Source organism: Chiloscyllium plagiosum, unplaced genomic scaffold (assembly GCF_037043375.1).
Source record: "Chiloscyllium plagiosum isolate Xiang-an unplaced genomic scaffold, Cpla_swu_hap1 HiC_scaffold_55, whole genome shotgun sequence".
In the NCBI taxonomy this organism is placed as follows: domain Eukaryota; kingdom Metazoa; phylum Chordata; class Chondrichthyes; order Orectolobiformes; family Hemiscylliidae; genus Chiloscyllium; species Chiloscyllium plagiosum.
Window position 1 is genome coordinate 130,992 of NW_028270194.1, and position 21,080 is coordinate 152,071.

Below are 21,080 nucleotides of genomic sequence, written 5' to 3' on the forward strand. Positions count from 1 at the left end.
CTGCCGGTACAGTACCTGACTCGCAGCTTCATGTACATGTCAGGTTAGGGTTTGGGCGCAGCTTACCGACTGGTTCAAGTTGCCTCCAAACACGTCCAGGACCTGCCCGCTGACCTCAGGCAGCTCACCCACCACCTGTATGATCCTTTCAAGGAGCTGACTTTCACCCGCAGGCGTTTGCCTTCGCTGCGCAGCTCGACTTTCTTCCTACGCTGCACCCTGAAACAGCAGGACCTGCCTGTCGCTCACGCTTGAAGCTTTTGATCTTTCGGGACCACTCTCAGGGAGGCGGCGTACGCAAACGGTAATCCGTCTGCTGCAGACCAGCTGAGTGAGTGGGTGCACTTGCAGTTTTAAAAGCAAGTGAAGAATGCGGGCATTGATCCCACTACCTCACGCATGCACTCTGCCATTTGAGCTAATCGCCCGGTCGGTGAACTGGCCATGTTTTGACTTCTTCCGCAGTGGATCCTGAGTAGCCACGCTCCAGGATGTGCAGAAAATCCTCTCATCCGTCGGACGGCTGAGACCAAACATTGCTGATGCCTGTCTCGCTGAAACAACCAACTTGTCGGAGGAGCAGCAGCGGCAGCTGGTGGACTCAGGCGAGGCGGAAGGCCACATGGATGAGGAAAGAAGTGCTGAGGAGATGGCAATTGCTGATTGGAGGTCGAAACGACTTCAACCTTGGCGCAGCCACCACGTGCGTGAGGTGACGTCGGGTGGCCCCGCCTGACTGATAGAAGACTTAATTTGGTTGCAGTGAGCACAAAGTGCTTTCATGCGTTTGTGTTGAAAAAAAGGCACCCTGCTGGCCGTCAGCTGCAGCACGGAGACAGCTGGCTCTTTGCAGAGGGGGAAGGGCGTGTGCTGATGTGTCCTGAAAGCGGTGTCGCGTTTTCAGCTCATCTGTGTTGCTGTGGCCCGCGTGCTGGTGAATGCTCACTCTTTCCAAAAACGCAGCCGAGGCTCCTTCGAGCCGGAATTGAACCAGCGACCTAAGGATGACAGATTTGCGACACACTACAGTCCTCCGCTCTACCAGCTGAGCTATCGAAGGAGAGCCCAGCAGTGGCTCTCCCTTGCTGATACTTTGCCGCACTCCTCCACTAATGTGACGCCGTTGCCTCCCTGAAAATCTGTCACTCTGGGAGATCCTGAGCCAATGGCTGATCTCCACAGCTTCGGCCAGTGCTGGCATGAAGAAATCGTCTTGAGTGCTGATCCGAAACTGCCAGATTCTGCCGGTACAGTACCTGACTCGCAGCTTCATGTACATGTCAGGTTAGGGTTTGGGCGCAGCTTACCGACTGGTTCAAGTTGCCTCCAAACACGTCCAGGACCTGCCCGCTGACCTCAGGCAGCTCACCCACCACCTGTATGATCCTTTCAAGGAGCTGACTTTCACCCGCAGGCATTTGCCTTCGCTGCGCAGCTCGACTTTCTTCCTACGCTGCACCCTGAAACAGCAGGACCTGCCTGTCGCTCACGCTTGAAGCTTTTGATCTTTCGGGACCACTCTCAGGGAGGCGGCGTACGCAAACGGTAATCCGTCTGCTGCAGACCAGCTGAGTGAGTGGGTGCACTTGCAGTTTTAAAAGCAAGTGAAGAATGCGGGCATTGATCCCACTACCTCACGCATGCACTCTGCCATTTGAGCTAATCGCCCGGTCGGTGAACTGGCCATGTTTTGACTTCTTCCGCAGTGGATCCTGAGTAGCCACGCTCCAGGATGTGCAGAAAATCCTCTCATCCGTCGGACGGCTGAGACCAAACATTGCTGATGCCTGTCTCGCTGAAACAACCAACTTGTCGGAGGAGCAGCAGCGGCAGCTGGTGGACTCAGGCGAGGCGGAAGGCCACATGGACGAGGAAAGAAGTGCTGAGGAGATGGCAATTGCTGATTGGAGGTCGAAACGACTTCAACCTTGGCGCAGCCACCACGTGCGTGAGGTGACGTCGGGTGGCCCCGCCTGACTGATAGAAGACTTAATTTGGTTGCAGTGAGCACAAAGTGCTTTCATGCGTTTGTGTTGAAAAAAAGGCACCCTGCTGGCCGTCAGCTGCAGCACGGAGACAGCTGGCTCTTTGCAGAGGGGGAAGGGCGTGTGCTGATGTGTCCTGAAAGCGGTGTCGCGTTTTCAGCTCATCTGTGTTGCTGTGGCCCGCGTGCTGGTGAATGCTCACTCTTTCCAAAAACGCAGCCGAGGCTCCTTCGAGCCGGAATTGAACCAGCGACCTAAGGATGACAGATTTGCGACACACTACAGTCCTCCGCTCTACCAGCTGAGCTATCGAAGGAGAGCCCAGCAGTGGCTCTCCCTTGCTGATACTTTGTCGCACTCCTCCACTAATGTGACGCCGTTGCCTCCCTGAAAATCTGTCACTCTGGGAGATCCTGAGCCAATGGCTGATCTCCACAGCTTCGGCCAGTGCTGGCATGAAGAAATCGTCTTGAGTGCTGATCCGAAACTGCCAGATTCTGCCGGTACAGTACCTGACTCGCAGCTTCATGTACATGTCAGGTTAGGGTTTGGGCGCAGCTTACCGACTGGTTCAAGTCGCCACCAAACACGTCCAGGACCTGCCCGCTGACCTCAGGCAGCTCACCCACCACCTGTATGATCCTTTCAAGGAGCTGACTTTCACCCGCAGGCGTTTGCCTTCGCTGCGCAGCTCGACTTTCTTCCTACGCTGCACCCTGAAACAGCAGGACCTGCCTGTCGCTCACGCTTGAAGCTTTTGATCTTTCGGGACCACTCTCAGGGAGGCGGCGTACGCAAACGGTAATCCGTCTGCTGCAGACCAGCTGAGTGAGTGGGTGCACTTGCAGTTTTAAAAGCAAGTGAAGAATGCGGGCATTGATCCCACTACCTCACGCATGCACTCTGCCATTTGAGCTAATCGCCCGGTCGGTGAACTGGCCATGCTTTGACTTCTTCCGCAGTGGATCCTGAGTAGCCACGCTCCAGGATGTGCAGAAAATCCTCTCATCCGTCGGACGGCTGAGACCAAACATTGCTGATGCCTGTCTCGCTGAAACAACCAACTTGTCGGAGGAGCAGCAGCGGCAGCTGGTGGACTCAGGCGAGGCGGAAGGCCACATGGACGAGGAAAGAAGTGCTGAGGAGATGGCAATTGCTGATTGGAGGTCGAAACGACTTCAACCTTGGCGCAGCCACCACGTGCGTGAGGTGACGTCGGGTGGCCCCGCCTGACTGATAGAAGACTTAATTTGGTTGCAGTGAGCACAAAGTGCTTTCATGCGTTTGTGTTGAAAAAAAGGCACCCTGCTGGCCGTCAGCTGCAGCACGGAGACAGCTGGCTCTTTGCAGAGGGGGAAGGGCGTGTGCTGATGTGTCCTGAAAGCGGTGTCGCGTTTTCAGCTCATCTGTGTTGCTGTGGCCCGCGTGCTGGTGAATGCTCACTCTTTCCAAAAACGCAGCCGAGGCTCCTTCGAGCCGGAATTGAACCAGCGACCTAAGGATGACAGATTTGCGACACACTACAGTCCTCCGCTCTACCAGCTGAGCTATCGAAGGAGAGCCCAGCAGTGGCTCTCCCTTGCTGATACTTTGCCGCACTCCTCCACTAATGTGACGCCGTTGCCTCCCTGAAAATCTGTCACTCTGGGAGATCCTGAGCCAATGGCTGATCTCCACAGCTTCGGCCAGTGCTGGCATGAAGAAATCGTCTTGAGTGCTGATCCGAAACTGCCAGATTCTGCCGGTACAGTACCTGACTCGCAGCTTCATGTACATGTCAGGTTAGGGTTTGGGCGCAGCTTACCGACTGGTTCAAGTCGCCTCCAAACACGTCCAGGACCTGCCCGCTGACCTCAGGCAGCTCACCCACCACCTGTATGATCCTTTCAAGGAGCTGACTTTCACCCGCAGGCGTTTGCCTTCGCTGCGCAGCTCGACTTTCTTCCTACGCTGCACCCTGAAACAGCAGGACCTGCCTGTCGCTCACGCTTGAAGCTTTTGATCTTTCGGGACCACTCTCAGGGAGGCGGCGTACGCAAACGGTAATCCGTCTGCTGCAGACCAGCTGAGTGAGTGGGTGCACTTGCAGTTTTAAAAGCAAGTGAAGAATGCGGGCATTGATCCCACTACCTCACGCATGCACTCTGCCATTTGAGCTAATCGCCCGGTCGGTGAACTGGCCATGTTTTGACTTCTTCCGCAGTGGATCCTGAGTAGCCACGCTCCAGGATGTGCAGAAAATCCTCTCATCCGTCGGACGGCTGAGACCAAACATTGCTGATGCCTGTCTCGCTGAAACAACCAACTTGTCGGAGGAGCAGCAGCGGCAGCTGGTGGACTCAGGCGAGGCGGAAGGCCACATGGACGAGGAAAGAAGTGCTGAGGAGATGGCAATTGCTGATTGGAGGTCGAAACGACTTCAACCTTGGCGCAGCCACCACGAGCGTGAGGTGACGTCGGGTGGCCCCGCCTGACTGATAGAAGACTTAATTTGGTTGCAGTGAGCACAAAGTGCTTTCATGCGTTTGTGTTGAAAAAAAGGCACCCTGCTGGCCGTCAGCTGCAGCACGGAGACAGCTGGCTCTTTGCAGAGGGGGAAGGGCGTGTGCTGATGTGTCCTGAAAGCGGTGTCGCGTTTTCAGCTCATCTGTGTTGCTGTGGCCCGCGTGCTGGTGAATGCTCACTCTTTCCAAAAACGCAGCCGAGGCTCCTTCGAGCCGGAATTGAACCAGCGACCTAAGGATGACAGATTTGCGACACACTACAGTCCTCCGCTCTACCAGCTGAGCTATCGAAGGAGAGCCCAGCAGTGGCTCTCCCTTGCTGATACTTTGCCGCACTCCTCCACTAATGTGACGCCGTTGCCTCCCTGAAAATCTGTCACTCTGGGAGATCCTGAGCCAATGGCTGATCTCCACAGCTTCGGCCAGTGCTGGCATGAAGAAATCGTCTTGAGTGCTGATCCGAAACTGCCAGATTCTGCCGGTACAGTACCTGACTCGCAGCTTCATGTACATGTCAGGTTAGGGTTTGGGCGCAGCTTACCGACTGGTTCAAGTCGCCACCAAACACGTCCAGGACCTGCCCGCTGACCTCAGGCAGCTCACCCACCACCTGTATGATCCTTTCAAGGAGCTGACTTTCACCCGCAGGCGTTTGCCTTCGCTGCGCAGCTCGACTTTCTTCCTACGCTGCACCCTGAAACAGCAGGACCTGCCTGTCGCTCACGCTTGAAGCTTTTGATCTTTCGGGACCACTCTCAGGGAATCGGCGTACGGAAACGGTAATCCGTCTGCTGCAGACCAGCTGAGTGAGTGGGTGCACTTGCAGTTTTAAAAGCAAGTGAAGAATGCGGGCATTGATCCCACTACCTCACGCATGCACTCTGCCATTTGAGCTAATCGCCCGGTCGGTGAACTGGCCATGCTTTGACTTCTTCCGCAGTGGATCCTGAGTAGCCACGCTCCAGGATGTGCAGAAAATCCTCTCATCCGTCTGACGGCTGAGACCAAACATTGCTGATGCCTGTCTCGCTGAAACAACCAACTTGTCGGAGGAGCAGCAGCGGCAGCTGGTGGACTCAGGCGAGGCGGAAGGCCACATGGACGAGGAAAGAAGTGCTGAGGAGATGGCAATTGCTGATTGGAGGTCGAAACGACTTCAACCTTGGCGCAGCCACCACGTGCGTGAGGTGACGTCGGGTGGCCCCGCCTGACTGATAGAAGACTTAATTTGGTTGCAGTGAGCACAAAGTGCTTTCATGCGTTTGTGTTGAAAAAAAAGGCACCCTGCTGGCCGTCAGCTGCAGCACGGAGACAGCTGGCTCTTTGCAGAGGGGGAAGGGCGTGTGCTGATGTGTCCTGAAAGCGGTGTCGCGTTTTCAGCTCATCTGTGTTGCTGTGGCCCGCGTGCTGGTGAATGCTCACTCTTTCCAAAAACGCAGCCGAGGCTCCTTCGAGCCGGAATTGAACCAGCGACCTAAGGATGACAGATTTGCGACACACTACAGTCCTCCGCTCTACCAGCTGAGCTATCGAAGGAGAGCCCAGCAGTGGCTCTCCCTTGCTGATACTTTGCCGCACTCCTCCACTAATGTGACGCCGTTGCCTCCCTGAAAATCTGTCACTCTGGGAGATCCTGAGCCAATGGCTGATCTCCACAGCTTCGGCCAGTGCTGGCATGAAGAAATCGTCTTGAGTGCTGATCCGAAACTGCCAGATTCTGCCGGTACAGTACCTGACTCGCAGCTTCATGTACATGTCAGGTTAGGGTTTGGGCGCAGCTTACCGACTGGTTCAAGTCGCCACCAAACACGTCCAGGACCTGCCCGCTGACCTCAGGCAGCTCACCCACCACCTGTATGATCCTTTCAAGGAGCTGACTTTCACCCGCAGGCGTTTGCCTTCGCTGCGCAGCTCGACTTTCTTCCTACGCTGCACCCTGAAACAGCAGGACCTGCCTGTCGCTCACGCTTGAAGCTTTTGATCTTTCGGGACCACTCTCAGGGAGGCGGCGTACGCAAACGGTAATCCGTCTGCTGCAGACCAGCTGAGTGAGTGGGTGCACTTGCAGTTTTAAAAGCAAGTGAAGAATGCGGGCATTGATCCCACTACCTCACGCATGCACTCTGCCATTTGAGCTAATCGCCCGGTCGGTGAACTGGCCATGCTTTGACTTCTTCCGCAGTGGATCCTGAGTAGCCACGCTCCAGGATGTGCAGAAAATCCTCTCATCCGTCGGACGGCTGAGACCAAACATTGCTGATGCCTGTCTCGCTGAAACAACCAACTTGTCGGAGGAGCAGCAGCGGCAGCTGGTGGACTCAGGCGAGGCGGAAGGCCACATGGACGAGGAAAGAAGTGCTGAGGAGATGGCAATTGCTGATTGGAGGTCGAAACGACTTCAACCTTGGCGCAGCCACCACGAGCGTGAGGTGACGTCGGGTGGCCCCGCCTGACTGATAGAAGACTTAATTTGGTTGCAGTGAGCACAAAGTGCTTTCATGCGTTTGTGTTGAAAAAAAGGCACCCTGCTGGCCGTCAGCTGCAGCACGGAGACAGCTGGCTCTTTGCAGAGGGGGAAGGGCGTGTGCTGATGTGTCCTGAAAGCGGTGTCGCGTTTTCAGCTCATCTGTGTTGCTGTGGCCCGCGTGCTGGTGAATGCTCACTCTTTCCAAAAACGCAGCCGAGGCTCCTTCGAGCCGGAATTGAACCAGCGACCTAAGGATGACAGATTTGCGACACACTACAGTCCTCCGCTCTACCAGCTGAGCTATCGAAGGAGAGCCCAGCAGTGGCTCTCCCTTGCTGATACTTTGCCGCACTCCTCCACTAATGTGACGCCGTTGCCTCCCTGAAAATCTGTCACTCTGGGAGATCCTGAGCCAATGGCTGATCTCCACAGCTTCGGCCAGTGCTGGCATGAAGAAATCGTCTTGAGTGCTGATCCGAAACTGCCAGATTCTGCCGGTACAGTACCTGACTCGCAGCTTCATGTACATGTCAGGTTAGGGTTTGGGCGCAGCTTACCGACTGGTTCAAGTCGCCACCAAACACGTCCAGGACCTGCCCGCTGACCTCAGGCAGCTCACCCACCACCTGTATGATCCTTTCAAGGAGCTGACTTTCACCCGCAGGCGTTTGCCTTCGCTGCGCAGCTCGACTTTCTTCCTACGCTGCACCCTGAAACAGCAGGACCTGCCTGTCGCTCACGCTTGAAGCTTTTGATCTTTCGGGACCACTCTCAGGGAGGCGGCGTACGCAAACGGTAATCCGTCTGCTGCAGACCAGCTGAGTGAGTGGGTGCACTTGCAGTTTTAAAAGCAAGTGAAGAATGCGGGCATTGATCCCACTACCTCACGCATGCACTCTGCCATTTGAGCTAATCGCCCGGTCGGTGAACTGGCCATGCTTTGACTTCTTCCGCAGTGGATCCTGAGTAGCCACGCTCCAGGATGTGCAGAAAATCCTCTCATCCGTCGGACGGCTGAGACCAAACATTGCTGATGCCTGTCTCGCTGAAACAACCAACTTGTCGGAGGAGCAGCAGCGGCAGCTGGTGGACTCAGGCGAGGCGGAAGGCCACATGGACGAGGAAAGAAGTGCTGAGGAGATGGCAATTGCTGATTGGAGGTCGAAACGACTTCAACCTTGGCGCAGCCACCACGTGCGTGAGGTGACGTCGGGTGGCCCCGCCTGACTGATAGAAGACTTAATTTGGTTGCAGTGAGCACAAAGTGCTTTCATGCGTTTGTGTTGAAAAAAAGGCACCCTGCTGGCCGTCAGCTGCAGCACGGAGACAGCTGGCTCTTTGCAGAGGGGGAAGGGCGTGTGCTGATGTGTCCTGAAAGCGGTGTCGCGTTTTCAGCTCATCTGTGTTGCTGTGGCCCGCGTGCTGGTGAATGCTCACTCTTTCCAAAAACGCAGCCGAGGCTCCTTCGAGCCGGAATTGAACCAGCGACCTAAGGATGACAGATTTGCGACACACTACAGTCCTCCGCTCTACCAGCTGAGCTATCGAAGGAGAGCCCAGCAGTGGCTCTCCCTTGCTGATACTTTGCCGCACTCCTCCACTAATGTGACGCCGTTGCCTCCCTGAAAATCTGTCACTCTGGGAGATCCTGAGCCAATGGCTGATCTCCACAGCTTCGGCCAGTGCTGGCATGAAGAAATCGTCTTGAGTGCTGATCCGAAACTGCCAGATTCTGCCGGTACAGTACCTGACTCGCAGCTTCATGTACATGTCAGGTTAGGGTTTGGGCGCAGCTTACCGACTGGTTCAAGTCGCCACCAAACACGTCCAGGACCTGCCCGCTGACCTCAGGCAGCTCACCCACCACCTGTATGATCCTTTCAAGGAGCTGACTTTCACCCGCAGGCGTTTGCCTTCGCTGCGCAGCTCGACTTTCTTCCTACGCTGCACCCTGAAACAGCAGGACCTGCCTGTCGCTCACGCTTGAAGCTTTTGATCTTTCGGGACCACTCTCAGGGAGGCGGCGTACGCAAACGGTAATCCGTCTGCTGCAGACCAGCTGAGTGAGTGGGTGCACTTGCAGTTTTAAAAGCAAGTGAAGAATGCGGGCATTGATCCCACTACCTCACGCATGCACTCTGCCATTTGAGCTAATCGCCCGGTCGGTGAACTGGCCATGCTTTGACTTCTTCCGCAGTGGATCCTGAGTAGCCACGCTCCAGGATGTGCAGAAAATCCTCTCATCCGTCTGACGGCTGAGACCAAACATTGCTGATGCCTGTCTCGCTGAAACAACCAACTTGTCGGAGGAGCAGCAGCGGCAGCTGGTGGACTCAGGCGAGGCGGAAGGCCACATGGATGAGGAAAGAAGTGCTGAGGAGATGGCAATTGCTGATTGGAGGTCGAAACGACTTCAACCTTGGCGCAGCCACCACGTGCGTGAGGTGACGTCGGGTGGCCCCGCCTGACTGATAGAAGACTTAATTTGGTTGCAGTGAGCACAAAGTGCTTTCATGCGTTTGTGTTGAAAAAAAAGGCACCCTGCTGGCCGTCAGCTGCAGCACGGAGACAGCTGGCTCTTTGCAGAGGGGGAAGGGCGTGTGCTGATGTGTCCTGAAAGCGGTGTCGCGTTTTCAGCTCATCTGTGTTGCTGTGGCCCGCGTGCTGGTGAATGCTCACTCTTTCCAAAAACGCAGCCGAGGCTCCTTCGAGCCGGAATTGAACCAGCGACCTAAGGATGACAGATTTGCGACACACTACAGTCCTCCGCTCTACCAGCTGAGCTATCGAAGGAGAGCCCAGCAGTGGCTCTCCCTTGCTGATACTTTGCCGCACTCCTCCACTAATGTGACGCCGTTGCCTCCCTGAAAATCTGTCACTCTGGGAGATCCTGAGCCAATGGCTGATCTCCACAGCTTCGGCCAGTGCTGGCATGAAGAAATCGTCTTGAGTGCTGATCCGAAACTGCCAGATTCTGCCGGTACAGTACCTGACTCGCAGCTTCATGTACATGTCAGGTTAGGGTTTGGGCGCAGCTTACCGACTGGTTCAAGTCGCCACCAAACACGTCCAGGACCTGCCCGCTGACCTCAGGCAGCTCACCCACCACCTGTATGATCCTTTCAAGGAGCTGACTTTCACCCGCAGGCGTTTGCCTTCGCTGCGCAGCTCGACTTTCTTCCTACGCTGCACCCTGAAACAGCAGGACCTGCCTGTCGCTCACGCTTGAAGCTTTTGATCTTTCGGGACCACTCTCAGGGAGGCGGCGTACGCAAACGGTAATCCGTCTGCTGCAGACCAGCTGAGTGAGTGGGTGCACTTGCAGTTTTAAAAGCAAGTGAAGAATGCGGGCATTGATCCCACTACCTCACGCATGCACTCTGCCATTTGAGCTAATCGCCCGGTCGGTGAACTGGCCATGCTTTGACTTCTTCCGCAGTGGATCCTGAGTAGCCACGCTCCAGGATGTGCAGAAAATCCTCTCATCCGTCGGACGGCTGAGACCAAACATTGCTGATGCCTGTCTCGCTGAAACAACCAACTTGTCGGAGGAGCAGCAGCGGCAGCTGGTGGACTCAGGCGAGGCGGAAGGCCACATGGACGAGGAAAGAAGTGCTGAGGAGATGGCAATTGCTGATTGGAGGTCGAAACGACTTCAACCTTGGCGCAGCCACCACGAGCGTGAGGTGACGTCGGGTGGTCCCGCCTGACTGATAGAAGACTTAATTTGGTTGCAGTGAGCACAAAGTGCTTTCATGCGTTTGTGTTGAAAAAAAGGCACCCTGCTGGCCGTCAGCTGCAGCACGGAGACAGCTGGCTCTTTGCAGAGGGGGAAGGGCGTGTGCTGATGTGTCCTGAAAGCGGTGTCGCGTTTTCAGCTCATCTGTGTTGCTGTGGCCCGCGTGCTGGTGAATGCTCACTCTTTCCAAAAACGCAGCCGAGGCTCCTTCGAGCCGGAATTGAACCAGCGACCTAAGGATGACAGATTTGCGACACACTACAGTCCTCCGCTCTACCAGCTGAGCTATCGAAGGAGAGCCCAGCAGTGGCTCTCCCTTGCTGATACTTTGCCGCACTCCTCCACTAATGTGACGCCGTTGCCTCCCTGAAAATCTGTCACTCTGGGAGATCCTGAGCCAATGGCTGATCTCCACAGCTTCGGCCAGTGCTGGCATGAAGAAATCGTCTTGAGTGCTGATCCGAAACTGCCAGATTCTGCCGGTACAGTACCTGACTCGCAGCTTCATGTACATGTCAGGTTAGGGTTTGGGCGCAGCTTACCGACTGGTTCAAGTCGCCACCAAACACGTCCAGGACCTGCCCGCTGACCTCAGGCAGCTCACCCACCACCTGTATGATCCTTTCAAGGAGCTGACTTTCACCCGCAGGCGTTTGCCTTCGCTGCGCAGCTCGACTTTCTTCCTACGCTGCACCCTGAAACAGCAGGACCTGCCTGTCGCTCACGCTTGAAGCTTTTGATCTTTCGGGACCACTCTCAGGGAGGCGGCGTACGCAAACGGTAATCCGTCTGCTGCAGACCAGCTGAGTGAGTGGGTGCACTTGCAGGTTTAAAAGCAAGTGAAGAATGCGGGCATTGATCCCACTACCTCACGCATGCACTCTGCCATTTGAGCTAATCGCCCGGTCGGTGAACTGGCCATGCTTTGACTTCTTCCGCAGTGGATCCTGAGTAGCCACGCTCCAGGATGTGCAGAAAATCCTCTCATCCGTCGGACGGCTGAGACCAAACATTGCTGATGCCTGTCTCGCTGAAACAACCAACTTGTCGGAGGAGCAGCAGCGGCAGCTGGTGGACTCAGGCGAGGCGGAAGGCCACATGGACGAGGAAAGAAGTGCTGAGGAGATGGCAATTGCTGATTGGAGGTCGAAACGACTTCAACCTTGGCGCAGCCACCACGAGCGTGAGGTGACGTCGGGTGGCCCCGCCTGACTGATAGAAGACTTAATTTGGTTGCAGTGAGCACAAAGTGCTTTCATGCGTTTGTGTTGAAAAAAAGGCACCCTGCTGGCCGTCAGCTGCAGCACGGAGACAGCTGGCTCTTTGCAGAGGGGGAAGGGCGTGTGCTGATGTGTCCTGAAAGCGGTGTCGCGTTTTCAGCTCATCTGTGTTGCTGTGGCCCGCGTGCTGGTGAATGCTCACTCTTTCCAAAAACGCAGCCGAGGCTCCTTCGAGCCGGAATTGAACCAGCGACCTAAGGATGACAGATTTGCGACACACTACAGTCCTCCGCTCTACCAGCTGAGCTATCGAAGGAGAGCCCAGCAGTGGCTCTCCCTTGCTGATACTTTGCCGCACTCCTCCACTAATGTGACGCCGTTGCCTCCCTGAAAATCTGTCACTCTGGGAGATCCTGAGCCAATGGCTGATCTCCACAGCTTCGGCCAGTGCTGGCATGAAGAAATCGTCTTGAGTGCTGATCCGAAACTGCCAGATTCTGCCGGTACAGTACCTGACTCGCAGCTTCATGTACATGTCAGGTTAGGGTTTGGGCGCAGCTTACCGACTGGTTCAAGTTGCCTCCAAACACGTCCAGGACCTGCCCGCTGACCTCAGGCAGCTCACCCACCACCTGTATGATCCTTTCAAGGAGCTGACTTTCACCCGCAGGCGTTTGCCTTCGCTGCGCAGCTCGACTTTCTTCCTACGCTGCACCCTGAAACAGCAGGACCTGCCTGTCGCTCACGCTTGAAGCTTTTGATCTTTCGGGACCACTCTCAGGGAGGCGGCGTACGCAAACTGTAATCCGTCTGCTGCAGACCAGCTGAGTGAGTGGGTGCACTTGCAGTTTTAAAAGCAAGTGAAGAATGCGGGCATTGATCCCACTACCTCACGCATGCACTCTGCCATTTGAGCTAATCGCCCGGTCGGTGAACTGGCCATGTTTTGACTTCTTCCGCAGTGGATCCTGAGTAGCCACGCTCCAGGATGTGCAGAAAATCCTCTCATCCGTCGGACGGCTGAGACCAAACATTGCTGATGCCTGTCTCGCTGAAACAACCAACTTGTCGGAGGAGCAGCAGCGGCAGCTGGTGGACTCAGGCGAGGCGGAAGGCCACATGGACGAGGAAAGAAGTGCTGAGGAGATGGCAATTGCTGATTGGAGGTCGAAACGACTTCAACCTTGGCGCAGCCACCACGTGCGTGAGGTGACGTCGGGTGGCCCCGCCTGACTGATAGAAGACTTAATTTGGTTGCAGTGAGCACAAAGTGCTTTCATGCGTTTGTGTTGAAAAAAAGGCACCCTGCTGGCCGTCAGCTGCAGCACGGAGACAGCTGGCTCTTTGCAGAGGGGGAAGGGCGTGTGCTGATGTGTCCTGAAAGCGGTGTCGCGTTTTCAGCTCATCTGTGTTGCTGTGGCCCGCGTGCTGGTGAATGCTCACTCTTTCCAAAAACGCAGCCGAGGCTCCTTCGAGCCGGAATTGAACCAGCGACCTAAGGATGACAGATTTGCGACACACTACAGTCCTCCGCTCTACCAGCTGAGCTATCGAAGGAGAGCCCAGCAGTGGCTCTCCCTTGCTGATACTTTGCCGCACTCCTCCACTAATGTGACGCCGTTGCCTCCCTGAAAATCTGTCACTCTGGGAGATCCTGAGCCAATGGCTGATCTCCACAGCTTCGGCCAGTGCTGGCATGAAGAAATCGTCTTGAGTGCTGATCCGAAACTGCCAGATTCTGCCGGTACAGTACCTGACTCGCAGCTTCATGTACATGTCAGGTTAGGGTTTGGGCGCAGCTTACCGACTGGTTCAAGTCGCCACCAAACACGTCCAGGACCTGCCCGCTGACCTCAGGCAGCTCACCCACCACCTGTATGATCCTTTCAAGGAGCTGACTTTCACCCGCAGGCGTTTGCCTTCGCTGCGCAGCTCGACTTTCTTCCTACGCTGCACCCTGAAACAGCAGGACCTGCCTGTCGCTCACGCTTGAAGCTTTTGATCTTTCGGGACCACTCTCAGGGAGGCGGCGTACGCAAACGGTAATCCGTCTGCTGCAGACCAGCTGAGTGAGTGGGTGCACTTGCAGTTTTAAAAGCAAGTGAAGAATGCGGGCATTGATCCCACTACCTCACGCATGCACTCTGCCATTTGAGCTAATCGCCCGGTCGGTGAACTGGCCATGCTTTGACTTCTTCCGCAGTGGATCCTGAGTAGCCACGCTCCAGGATGTGCAGAAAATCCTCTCATCCGTCGGACGGCTGAGACCAAACATTGCTGATGCCTGTCTCGCTGAAACAACCAACTTGTCGGAGGAGCAGCAGCGGCAGCTGGTGGACTCAGGCGAGGCGGAAGGCCACATGGACGAGGAAAGAAGTGCTGAGGAGATGGCAATTGCTGATTGGAGGTCGAAACGACTTCAACCTTGGCGCAGCCACCACGAGCGTGAGGTGACGTCGGGTGGCCCCGCCTGACTGATAGAAGACTTAATTTGGTTGCAGTGAGCACAAAGTGCTTTCATGCGTTTGTGTTGAAAAAAAGGCACCCTGCTGGCCGTCAGCTGCAGCACGGAGACAGCTGGCTCTTTGCAGAGGGGGAAGGGCGTGTGCTGATGTGTCCTGAAAGCGGTGTCGCGTTTTCAGCTCATCTGTGTTGCTGTGGCCCGCGTGCTGGTGAATGCTCACTCTTTCCAAAAACGCAGCCGAGGCTCCTTCGAGCCGGAATTGAACCAGCGACCTAAGGATGACAGATTTGCGACACACTACAGTCCTCCGCTCTACCAGCTGAGCTATCGAAGGAGAGCCCAGCAGTGGCTCTCCCTTGCTGATACTTTGCCGCACTCCTCCACTAATGTGACGCCGTTGCCTCCCTGAAAATCTGTCACTCTGGGAGATCCTGAGCCAATGGCTGATCTCCACAGCTTCGGCCAGTGCTGGCATGAAGAAATCGTCTTGAGTGCTGATCCGAAACTGCCAGATTCTGCCGGTACAGTACCTGACTCGCAGCTTCATGTACATGTCAGGTTAGGGTTTGGGCGCAGCTTACCGACTGGTTCAAGTTGCCTCCAAACACGTCCAGGACCTGCCCGCTGACCTCAGGCAGCTCACCCACCACCTGTATGATCCTTTCAAGGAGCTGACTTTCACCCGCAGGCGTTTGCCTTCGCTGCGCAGCTCGACTTTCTTCCTACGCTGCACCCTGAAACAGCAGGACCTGCCTGTCGCTCACGCTTGAAGCTTTTGATCTTTCGGGACCACTCTCAGGGAGGCGGCGTACGCAAACTGTAATCCGTCTGCTGCAGACCAGCTGAGTGAGTGGGTGCACTTGCAGTTTTAAAAGCAAGTGAAGAATGCGGGCATTGATCCCACTACCTCACGCATGCACTCTGCCATTTGAGCTAATCGCCCGGTCGGTGAACTGGCCATGTTTTGACTTCTTCCGCAGTGGATCCTGAGTAGCCACGCTCCAGGATGTGCAGAAAATCCTCTCATCCGTCGGACGGCTGAGACCAAACATTGCTGATGCCTGTCTCGCTGAAACAACCAACTTGTCGGAGGAGCAGCAGCGGCAGCTGGTGGACTCAGGCGAGGCGGAAGGCCACATGGACGAGGAAAGAAGTGCTGAGGAGATGGCAATTGCTGATTGGAGGTCGAAACGACTTCAACCTTGGCGCAGCCACCACGTGCGTGAGGTGACGTCGGGTGGCCCCGCCTGACTGATAGAAGACTTAATTTGGTTGCAGTGAGCACAAAGTGCTTTCATGCGTTTGTGTTGAAAAAAAGGCACCCTGCTGGCCGTCAGCTGCAGCACGGAGACAGCTGGCTCTTTGCAGAGGGGGAAGGGCGTGTGCTGATGTGTCCTGAAAGCGGTGTCGCGTTTTCAGCTCATCTGTGTTGCTGTGGCCCGCGTGCTGGTGAATGCTCACTCTTTCCAAAAACGCAGCCGAGGCTCCTTCGAGCCGGAATTGAACCAGCGACCTAAGGATGACAGATTTGCGACACACTACAGTCCTCCGCTCTACCAGCTGAGCTATCGAAGGAGAGCCCAGCAGTGGCTCTCCCTTGCTGATACTTTGCCGCACTCCTCCACTAATGTGACGCCGTTGCCTCCCTGAAAATCTGTCACTCTGGGAGATCCTGAGCCAATGGCTGATCTCCACAGCTTCGGCCAGTGCTGGCATGAAGAAATCGTCTTGAGTGCTGATCCGAAACTGCCAGATTCTGCCGGTACAGTACCTGACTCGCAGCTTCATGTACATGTCAGGTTAGGGTTTGGGCGCAGCTTACCGACTGGTTCAAGTCGCCACCAAACACGTCCAGGACCTGCCCGCTGACCTCAGGCAGCTCACCCACCACCTGTATGATCCTTTCAAGGAGCTGACTTTCACCCGCAGGCGTTTGCCTTCGCTGCGCAGCTCGACTTTCTTCCTACGCTGCACCCTGAAACAGCAGGACCTGCCTGTCGCTCACGCTTGAAGCTTTTGATCTTTCGGGACCACTCTCAGGGAGGCGGCGTACGCAAACGGTAATCCGTCTGCTGCAGACCAGCTGAGTGAGTGGGTGCACTTGCAGGTTTAAAAGCAAGTGAAGAATGCGGGCATTGATCCCACTACCTCACGCATGCACTCTGCCATTTGAGCTAATCGCCCGGTCGGTGAACTGGCCATGCTTTGACTTCTTCCGCAGTGGATCCTGAGTAGCCACGCTCCAGGATGTGCAGAAAATCCTCTCATCCGTCGGACGGCTGAGACCAAACATTGCTGATGCCTGTCTCGCTGAAACAACCAACTTGTCGGAGGAGCAGCAGCGGCAGCTGGTGGACTCAGGCGAGGCGGAAGGCCACATGGATGAGGAAAGAAGTGCTGAGGAGATGGCAATTGCTGATTGGAGGTCGAAACGACTTCAACCTTGGCGCAGCCACCACGAGCGTGAGGTGACGTCGGGTGGCCCCGCCTGACTGATAGAAGACTTAATTTGGTTGCAGTGAGCACAAAGTGCTTTCATGCGTTTGTGTTGAAAAAAAGGCACCCTGCTGGCCGTCAGCTGCAGCACGGAGACAGCTGGCTCGTTGCAGAGGGGGAAGGGCGTGTGCTGATGTGTCCTGAAAGCGGTGTCGCGTTTTCAGCTCATCTGTGTTGCTGTGGCCCGCGTGCTGGTGAATGCTCACTCTTTCCAAAAACGCAGCCGAGGCTCCTTCGAGCCGGAATTGAACCAGCGACCTAAGGATGACAGATTTGCGACACACTACAGTCCTCCGCTCTACCAGCTGAGCTATCGAAGGAGAGCCCAGCAGTGGCTCTCCCTTGCTGATACTTTGCCGCACTCCTCCACTAATGTGACGCCGTTGCCTCCCTGAAAATCTGTCACTCTGGGAGATCCTGAGCCAATGGCTGATCTCCACAGCTTCGGCCAGTGCTGGCATGAAGAAATCGTCTTGAGTGCTGATCCGAAACTGCCAGATTCTGCCGGTACAGTACCTGACTCGCAGCTTCATGTACATGTCAGGTTAGGGTTTGGGCGCAGCTTACCGACTGGTTCAAGTCGCCACCAAACACGTCCAGGACCTGCCCGCTGACCTCAGGCAGCTCACCCACCACCTGTATGATCCTTTCAAGGAGCTGACTTTCACCCGCAGGCGTTTGCCTTCGCTGCGCAGCTCGACTTTCTTCCTACGCTGCACCCTGAAACAGCAGGACCTGCCTGTCGCTCACGCTTGAAGCTTTTGATCTTTCGGGACCACTCTCAGGGAGGCGGCGTACGCAAACGGTAATCCGTCTGCTGCAGACCAGCTGAGTGAGTGGGTGCACTTGCAGTTTTAAAAGCAAGTGAAGAATGCGGGCATTGATCCCACTACCTCACGCATGCACTCTGCCATTTGAGCTAATCGCCCGGTCGGTGAACTGGCCATGCTTTGACTTCTTCCGCAGTGGATCCTGAGTAGCCACGCTCCAGGATGTGCAGAAAATCCTCTCATCCGTCGGACGGCTGAGACCAAACATTGCTGATGCCTGTCTCGCTGAAACAACCAACTTGTCGGAGGAGCAGCAGCGGCAGCTGGTGGACTCAGGCGAGGCGGAAGGCCACATGGACGAGGAAAGAAGTGCTGAGGAGATGGCAATTGCTGATTGGAGGTCGAAACGACTTCAACCTTGGCGCAGCCACCACGAGCGTGAGGTGACGTCGGGTGGCCCCGCCTGACTGATAGAAGACTTAATTTGGTTGCAGTGAGCACAAAGTGCTTTCATGCGTTTGTGTTGAAAAAAAGGCACCCTGCTGGCCGTCAGCTGCAGCACGGAGACAGCTGGCTCGTTGCAGAGGGGGAAGGGCGTGTGCTGATGTGTCCTGAAAGCGGTGTCGCGTTTTCAGCTCATCTGTGTTGCTGTGGCCCGCGTGCTGGTGAATGCTCACTCTTTCCAAAAACGCAGCCGAGGCTCCTTCGAGCCGGAATTGAACCAGCGACCTAAGGATGACAGATTTGCGACACACTACAGTCCTCCGCTCTACCAGCTGAGCTATCGAAGGAGAGCCCAGCAGTGGCTCTCCCTTGCTGATACTTTGCCGCACTCCTCCACTAATGTGACGCCGTTGCCTCCCTGAAAATCTGTCACTCTGGGAGATCCTGAGCCAATGGCTGATCTCCACAGCTTCGGCCAGTGCTGGCATGAAGAAATCGTCTTGAGTGCTGATCCGAAACTGCCAGATTCTGCCGGTACAGTACCTGACTCGCAGCTTCATGTACATGTCAGGTTAGGGTTTGGGCGCAGCTTACCGACTGGTTCAAGTCGCCACCAAACACGTCCAGGACCTGCCCGCTGACCTCAGGCAGCTCACCCACCACCTGTATGATCCTTTCAAGGAGCTGACTTTCACCCGCAGGCGTTTGCCTTCGCTGCGCAGCTCGACTTTCTTCCTACGCTGCACCCTGAAACAGCAGGACCTGCCTGTCGCTCACGCTTGAAGCTTTTGATCTTTCGGGACCACTCTCAGGGAGGCGGCGTACGCAAACGGTAATCCGTCTGCTGCAGACCAGCTGAGTGAGTGGGTGCACTTGCAGTTTTAAAAGCAAGTGAAGAATGCGGGCATTGATCCCACTACCTCACGCATGCACTCTGCCATTTGAGCTAATCGCCCGGTCGGTGAACTGGCCATGCTTTGACTTCTTCCGCAGTGGATCCTGAGTAGCCACGCTCCAGGATGTGCAGAAAATCCTCTCATCCGTCGGACGGCTGAGACCAAACATTGCTGATGCCTGTCTCGCTGAAACAACCAACTTGTCGGAGGAGCAGCAGCGGCAGCTGGTGGACTCAGGCGAGGCGGAAGGCCACATGGACGAGGAAAGAAGTGCTGAGGAGATGGCAATTGCTGATTGGAGGTCGAAACGACTTCAACCTTGGCGCAGCCACCACGAGCGTGAGGTGACGTCGGGTGGCCCCGCCTGACTGATAGAAGACTTAATTTGGTTGCAGTGAGCACAAAGTGCTTTCATGCGTTTGTGTTGAAAAAAAGGCACCCTGCTGGCCGTCAGCTGCAGCACGGAGACAGCTGGCTCGTTGCAGAGGGGGAAGGGCGTGTGCTGATGTGTCCTGAAAGCGGTGTCGCGTTTTCAGCTCATCTGTGTTGCTGTGGCCCGCGTGCTGGTGAATGCTCACTCTTTCCAAAAACGCAGCCGAGGCTCCTTCGAGCCGGAATTGAACCGGCGACCTAAGGATGACAGATTTGCGACACACTACAGTCCTCCGCTCTACCAGCTGAGCTATCGAAGGAGAGCCCAGCAGTGGCTCTCCCTTGCTGATACTTTGCCGCACTCCTCCACTAATGTGACGCCGTTGCCTCCCTGAAAATCTGTCACTCTGGGAGATCCTGAGCCAATGGCTGATCTCCACAGCTTCGGCCAGTGCTGGCATGAAGAAATCGTCTTGAGTGCTGATCCGAAACTGCCAGATTCTGCCGGTACAGTACCTGACTCGCAGCTTCATGTACATGTCAGGTTAGGGTTTGGGCGCAGCTTACCGACTGGTTCAAGTCGCCACCAAACACGTCCAGGACCTGCCCGCTGACCTCAGGCAGCTCACCCACCACCTGTATGATCCTTTCAAGGAGCTGACTTTCACCCGCAGGCGTTTGCCTTCGCTGCGCAGCTCGACTTTCTTCCTACGCTGCACCCTGAAACAGCAGGACCTGCCTGTCGCTCACGCTTGAAGCTTTTGATCTTTCGGGACCACTCTCAGGGAGGCGGCGTACGCAAACGGTAATCCGTCTGCTGCAGACCAGCTGAGTGAGTGGGTGCACTTGCAGTTTTAAAAGCAAGTGAAGAATGCGGGCATTGATCCCACTACCTCACGCATGCACTCTGCCATTTGAGCTAATCGCCCGGTCGGTGAACTGGCCATGCTTTGACTTCTTCCGCAGTGGATCCTGAGTAGCCACGCTCCAGGATGTGCAGAAAATCCTCTCATCCGTCGGACGGCTGAGACCAAACATTGCTGATGCCTGTCTCGCTGAAACAACCAACTTGTCGGAGGAGCAGCAGCGGCAGCTGGTGGACTCAGGCGAGGCGGAAGGCCACATGGACGAGGAAAGAAGTGCTGAGGAGATGGCAATTGCTGATTGGAGGTCGAAACGACTTCAACCTTGGCGCAGCCACCACGAGCGTGAGGTGACGTCGGGTGGCCCCGCCTGACTGATAGAAGACTTAATTTGGTTGCAGTGAGCACAAAGTGCTTTCATGCGTTTGTGTTGAAAAAAAGGCACCCTGCTGGCCGTCAGCTGCAGCACGGAGACAGCTGGCTCGTTGCAGAGGGGGAAGGGCGTGTGCTGATGTGTCCTGAAAGCGGTGTCGCGTTTTCAGCTCATCTGTGTTGCTGTGGCCCGCGTGCTGGTGAATGCTCACTCTTTCCAAAAACGCAGCCGAGGCTCCTTCGAGCCGGAATTGAACCAGCGACCTAAGGATGACAGATTTGCGACACACTACAGTCCTCCGCTCTACCAGCTGAGCTATCGAAGGAGAGCCCAGCAGTGGCTCTCCCTTGCTGATACTTTGCCGCACTCCTCCACTAATGTGACGCCGTTGCCTCCCTGAAAATCTGTCACTCTGGGAGATCCTGAGCCAATGGCTGATCTCCACAGCTTCGGCCAGTGCTGGCATGAAGAAATCGTCTTGAGTGCT

General features: G+C 55.7%; 17 non-coding genes across 17 annotated transcripts; all 17 read right to left on the minus strand.

Moving 5' to 3' along the window:
* Positions 1 to 970: 970 nt before the first annotated feature.
* trnay-gua (transfer RNA tyrosine (anticodon GUA)) lies at positions 971 to 1,060 on the minus strand. The gene is given in 2 exon segments: positions 971 to 1,006; positions 1,024 to 1,060. It is a non-coding gene; the product is annotated as a tRNA-Tyr (tRNA).
* A 1,151-nt stretch (positions 1,061 to 2,211) lies between these two features.
* Positions 2,212 to 2,301, minus strand: trnay-gua (transfer RNA tyrosine (anticodon GUA)). The gene is given in 2 exon segments: positions 2,212 to 2,247; positions 2,265 to 2,301. It is a non-coding gene; the product is annotated as a tRNA-Tyr (tRNA).
* A 1,151-nt stretch (positions 2,302 to 3,452) lies between these two features.
* On the minus strand, positions 3,453 to 3,542 carry trnay-gua (transfer RNA tyrosine (anticodon GUA)). The gene is given in 2 exon segments: positions 3,453 to 3,488; positions 3,506 to 3,542. It is a non-coding gene; the product is annotated as a tRNA-Tyr (tRNA).
* A 1,151-nt stretch (positions 3,543 to 4,693) lies between these two features.
* On the minus strand, positions 4,694 to 4,783 carry trnay-gua (transfer RNA tyrosine (anticodon GUA)). The gene is given in 2 exon segments: positions 4,694 to 4,729; positions 4,747 to 4,783. It is a non-coding gene; the product is annotated as a tRNA-Tyr (tRNA).
* Positions 4,784 to 5,935: 1,152 nt separating this feature from the next.
* On the minus strand, positions 5,936 to 6,025 carry trnay-gua (transfer RNA tyrosine (anticodon GUA)). Its single transcript is given in 2 exon segments — positions 5,936 to 5,971; positions 5,989 to 6,025. It is a non-coding gene; the product is annotated as a tRNA-Tyr (tRNA).
* Positions 6,026 to 7,176: 1,151 nt separating this feature from the next.
* Positions 7,177 to 7,266, minus strand: trnay-gua (transfer RNA tyrosine (anticodon GUA)). Its single transcript is given in 2 exon segments — positions 7,177 to 7,212; positions 7,230 to 7,266. It is a non-coding gene; the product is annotated as a tRNA-Tyr (tRNA).
* Positions 7,267 to 8,417: 1,151 nt separating this feature from the next.
* Positions 8,418 to 8,507, minus strand: trnay-gua (transfer RNA tyrosine (anticodon GUA)). Its single transcript is given in 2 exon segments — positions 8,418 to 8,453; positions 8,471 to 8,507. It is a non-coding gene; the product is annotated as a tRNA-Tyr (tRNA).
* A 1,152-nt stretch (positions 8,508 to 9,659) lies between these two features.
* trnay-gua (transfer RNA tyrosine (anticodon GUA)) lies at positions 9,660 to 9,749 on the minus strand. The gene is given in 2 exon segments: positions 9,660 to 9,695; positions 9,713 to 9,749. It is a non-coding gene; the product is annotated as a tRNA-Tyr (tRNA).
* Positions 9,750 to 10,900: 1,151 nt separating this feature from the next.
* trnay-gua (transfer RNA tyrosine (anticodon GUA)) lies at positions 10,901 to 10,990 on the minus strand. Its single transcript is given in 2 exon segments — positions 10,901 to 10,936; positions 10,954 to 10,990. It is a non-coding gene; the product is annotated as a tRNA-Tyr (tRNA).
* A 1,151-nt stretch (positions 10,991 to 12,141) lies between these two features.
* Positions 12,142 to 12,231, minus strand: trnay-gua (transfer RNA tyrosine (anticodon GUA)). Its single transcript is given in 2 exon segments — positions 12,142 to 12,177; positions 12,195 to 12,231. It is a non-coding gene; the product is annotated as a tRNA-Tyr (tRNA).
* Positions 12,232 to 13,382: 1,151 nt separating this feature from the next.
* Positions 13,383 to 13,472, minus strand: trnay-gua (transfer RNA tyrosine (anticodon GUA)). The gene is given in 2 exon segments: positions 13,383 to 13,418; positions 13,436 to 13,472. It is a non-coding gene; the product is annotated as a tRNA-Tyr (tRNA).
* Positions 13,473 to 14,623: 1,151 nt separating this feature from the next.
* trnay-gua (transfer RNA tyrosine (anticodon GUA)) lies at positions 14,624 to 14,713 on the minus strand. The gene is given in 2 exon segments: positions 14,624 to 14,659; positions 14,677 to 14,713. It is a non-coding gene; the product is annotated as a tRNA-Tyr (tRNA).
* A 1,151-nt stretch (positions 14,714 to 15,864) lies between these two features.
* Positions 15,865 to 15,954, minus strand: trnay-gua (transfer RNA tyrosine (anticodon GUA)). The gene is given in 2 exon segments: positions 15,865 to 15,900; positions 15,918 to 15,954. It is a non-coding gene; the product is annotated as a tRNA-Tyr (tRNA).
* A 1,151-nt stretch (positions 15,955 to 17,105) lies between these two features.
* trnay-gua (transfer RNA tyrosine (anticodon GUA)) lies at positions 17,106 to 17,195 on the minus strand. The gene is given in 2 exon segments: positions 17,106 to 17,141; positions 17,159 to 17,195. It is a non-coding gene; the product is annotated as a tRNA-Tyr (tRNA).
* A 1,151-nt stretch (positions 17,196 to 18,346) lies between these two features.
* On the minus strand, positions 18,347 to 18,436 carry trnay-gua (transfer RNA tyrosine (anticodon GUA)). The gene is given in 2 exon segments: positions 18,347 to 18,382; positions 18,400 to 18,436. It is a non-coding gene; the product is annotated as a tRNA-Tyr (tRNA).
* A 1,151-nt stretch (positions 18,437 to 19,587) lies between these two features.
* trnay-gua (transfer RNA tyrosine (anticodon GUA)) lies at positions 19,588 to 19,677 on the minus strand. The gene is given in 2 exon segments: positions 19,588 to 19,623; positions 19,641 to 19,677. It is a non-coding gene; the product is annotated as a tRNA-Tyr (tRNA).
* Positions 19,678 to 20,828: 1,151 nt separating this feature from the next.
* trnay-gua (transfer RNA tyrosine (anticodon GUA)) lies at positions 20,829 to 20,918 on the minus strand. Its single transcript is given in 2 exon segments — positions 20,829 to 20,864; positions 20,882 to 20,918. It is a non-coding gene; the product is annotated as a tRNA-Tyr (tRNA).
* Positions 20,919 to 21,080: the final 162 nt, after the last annotated feature.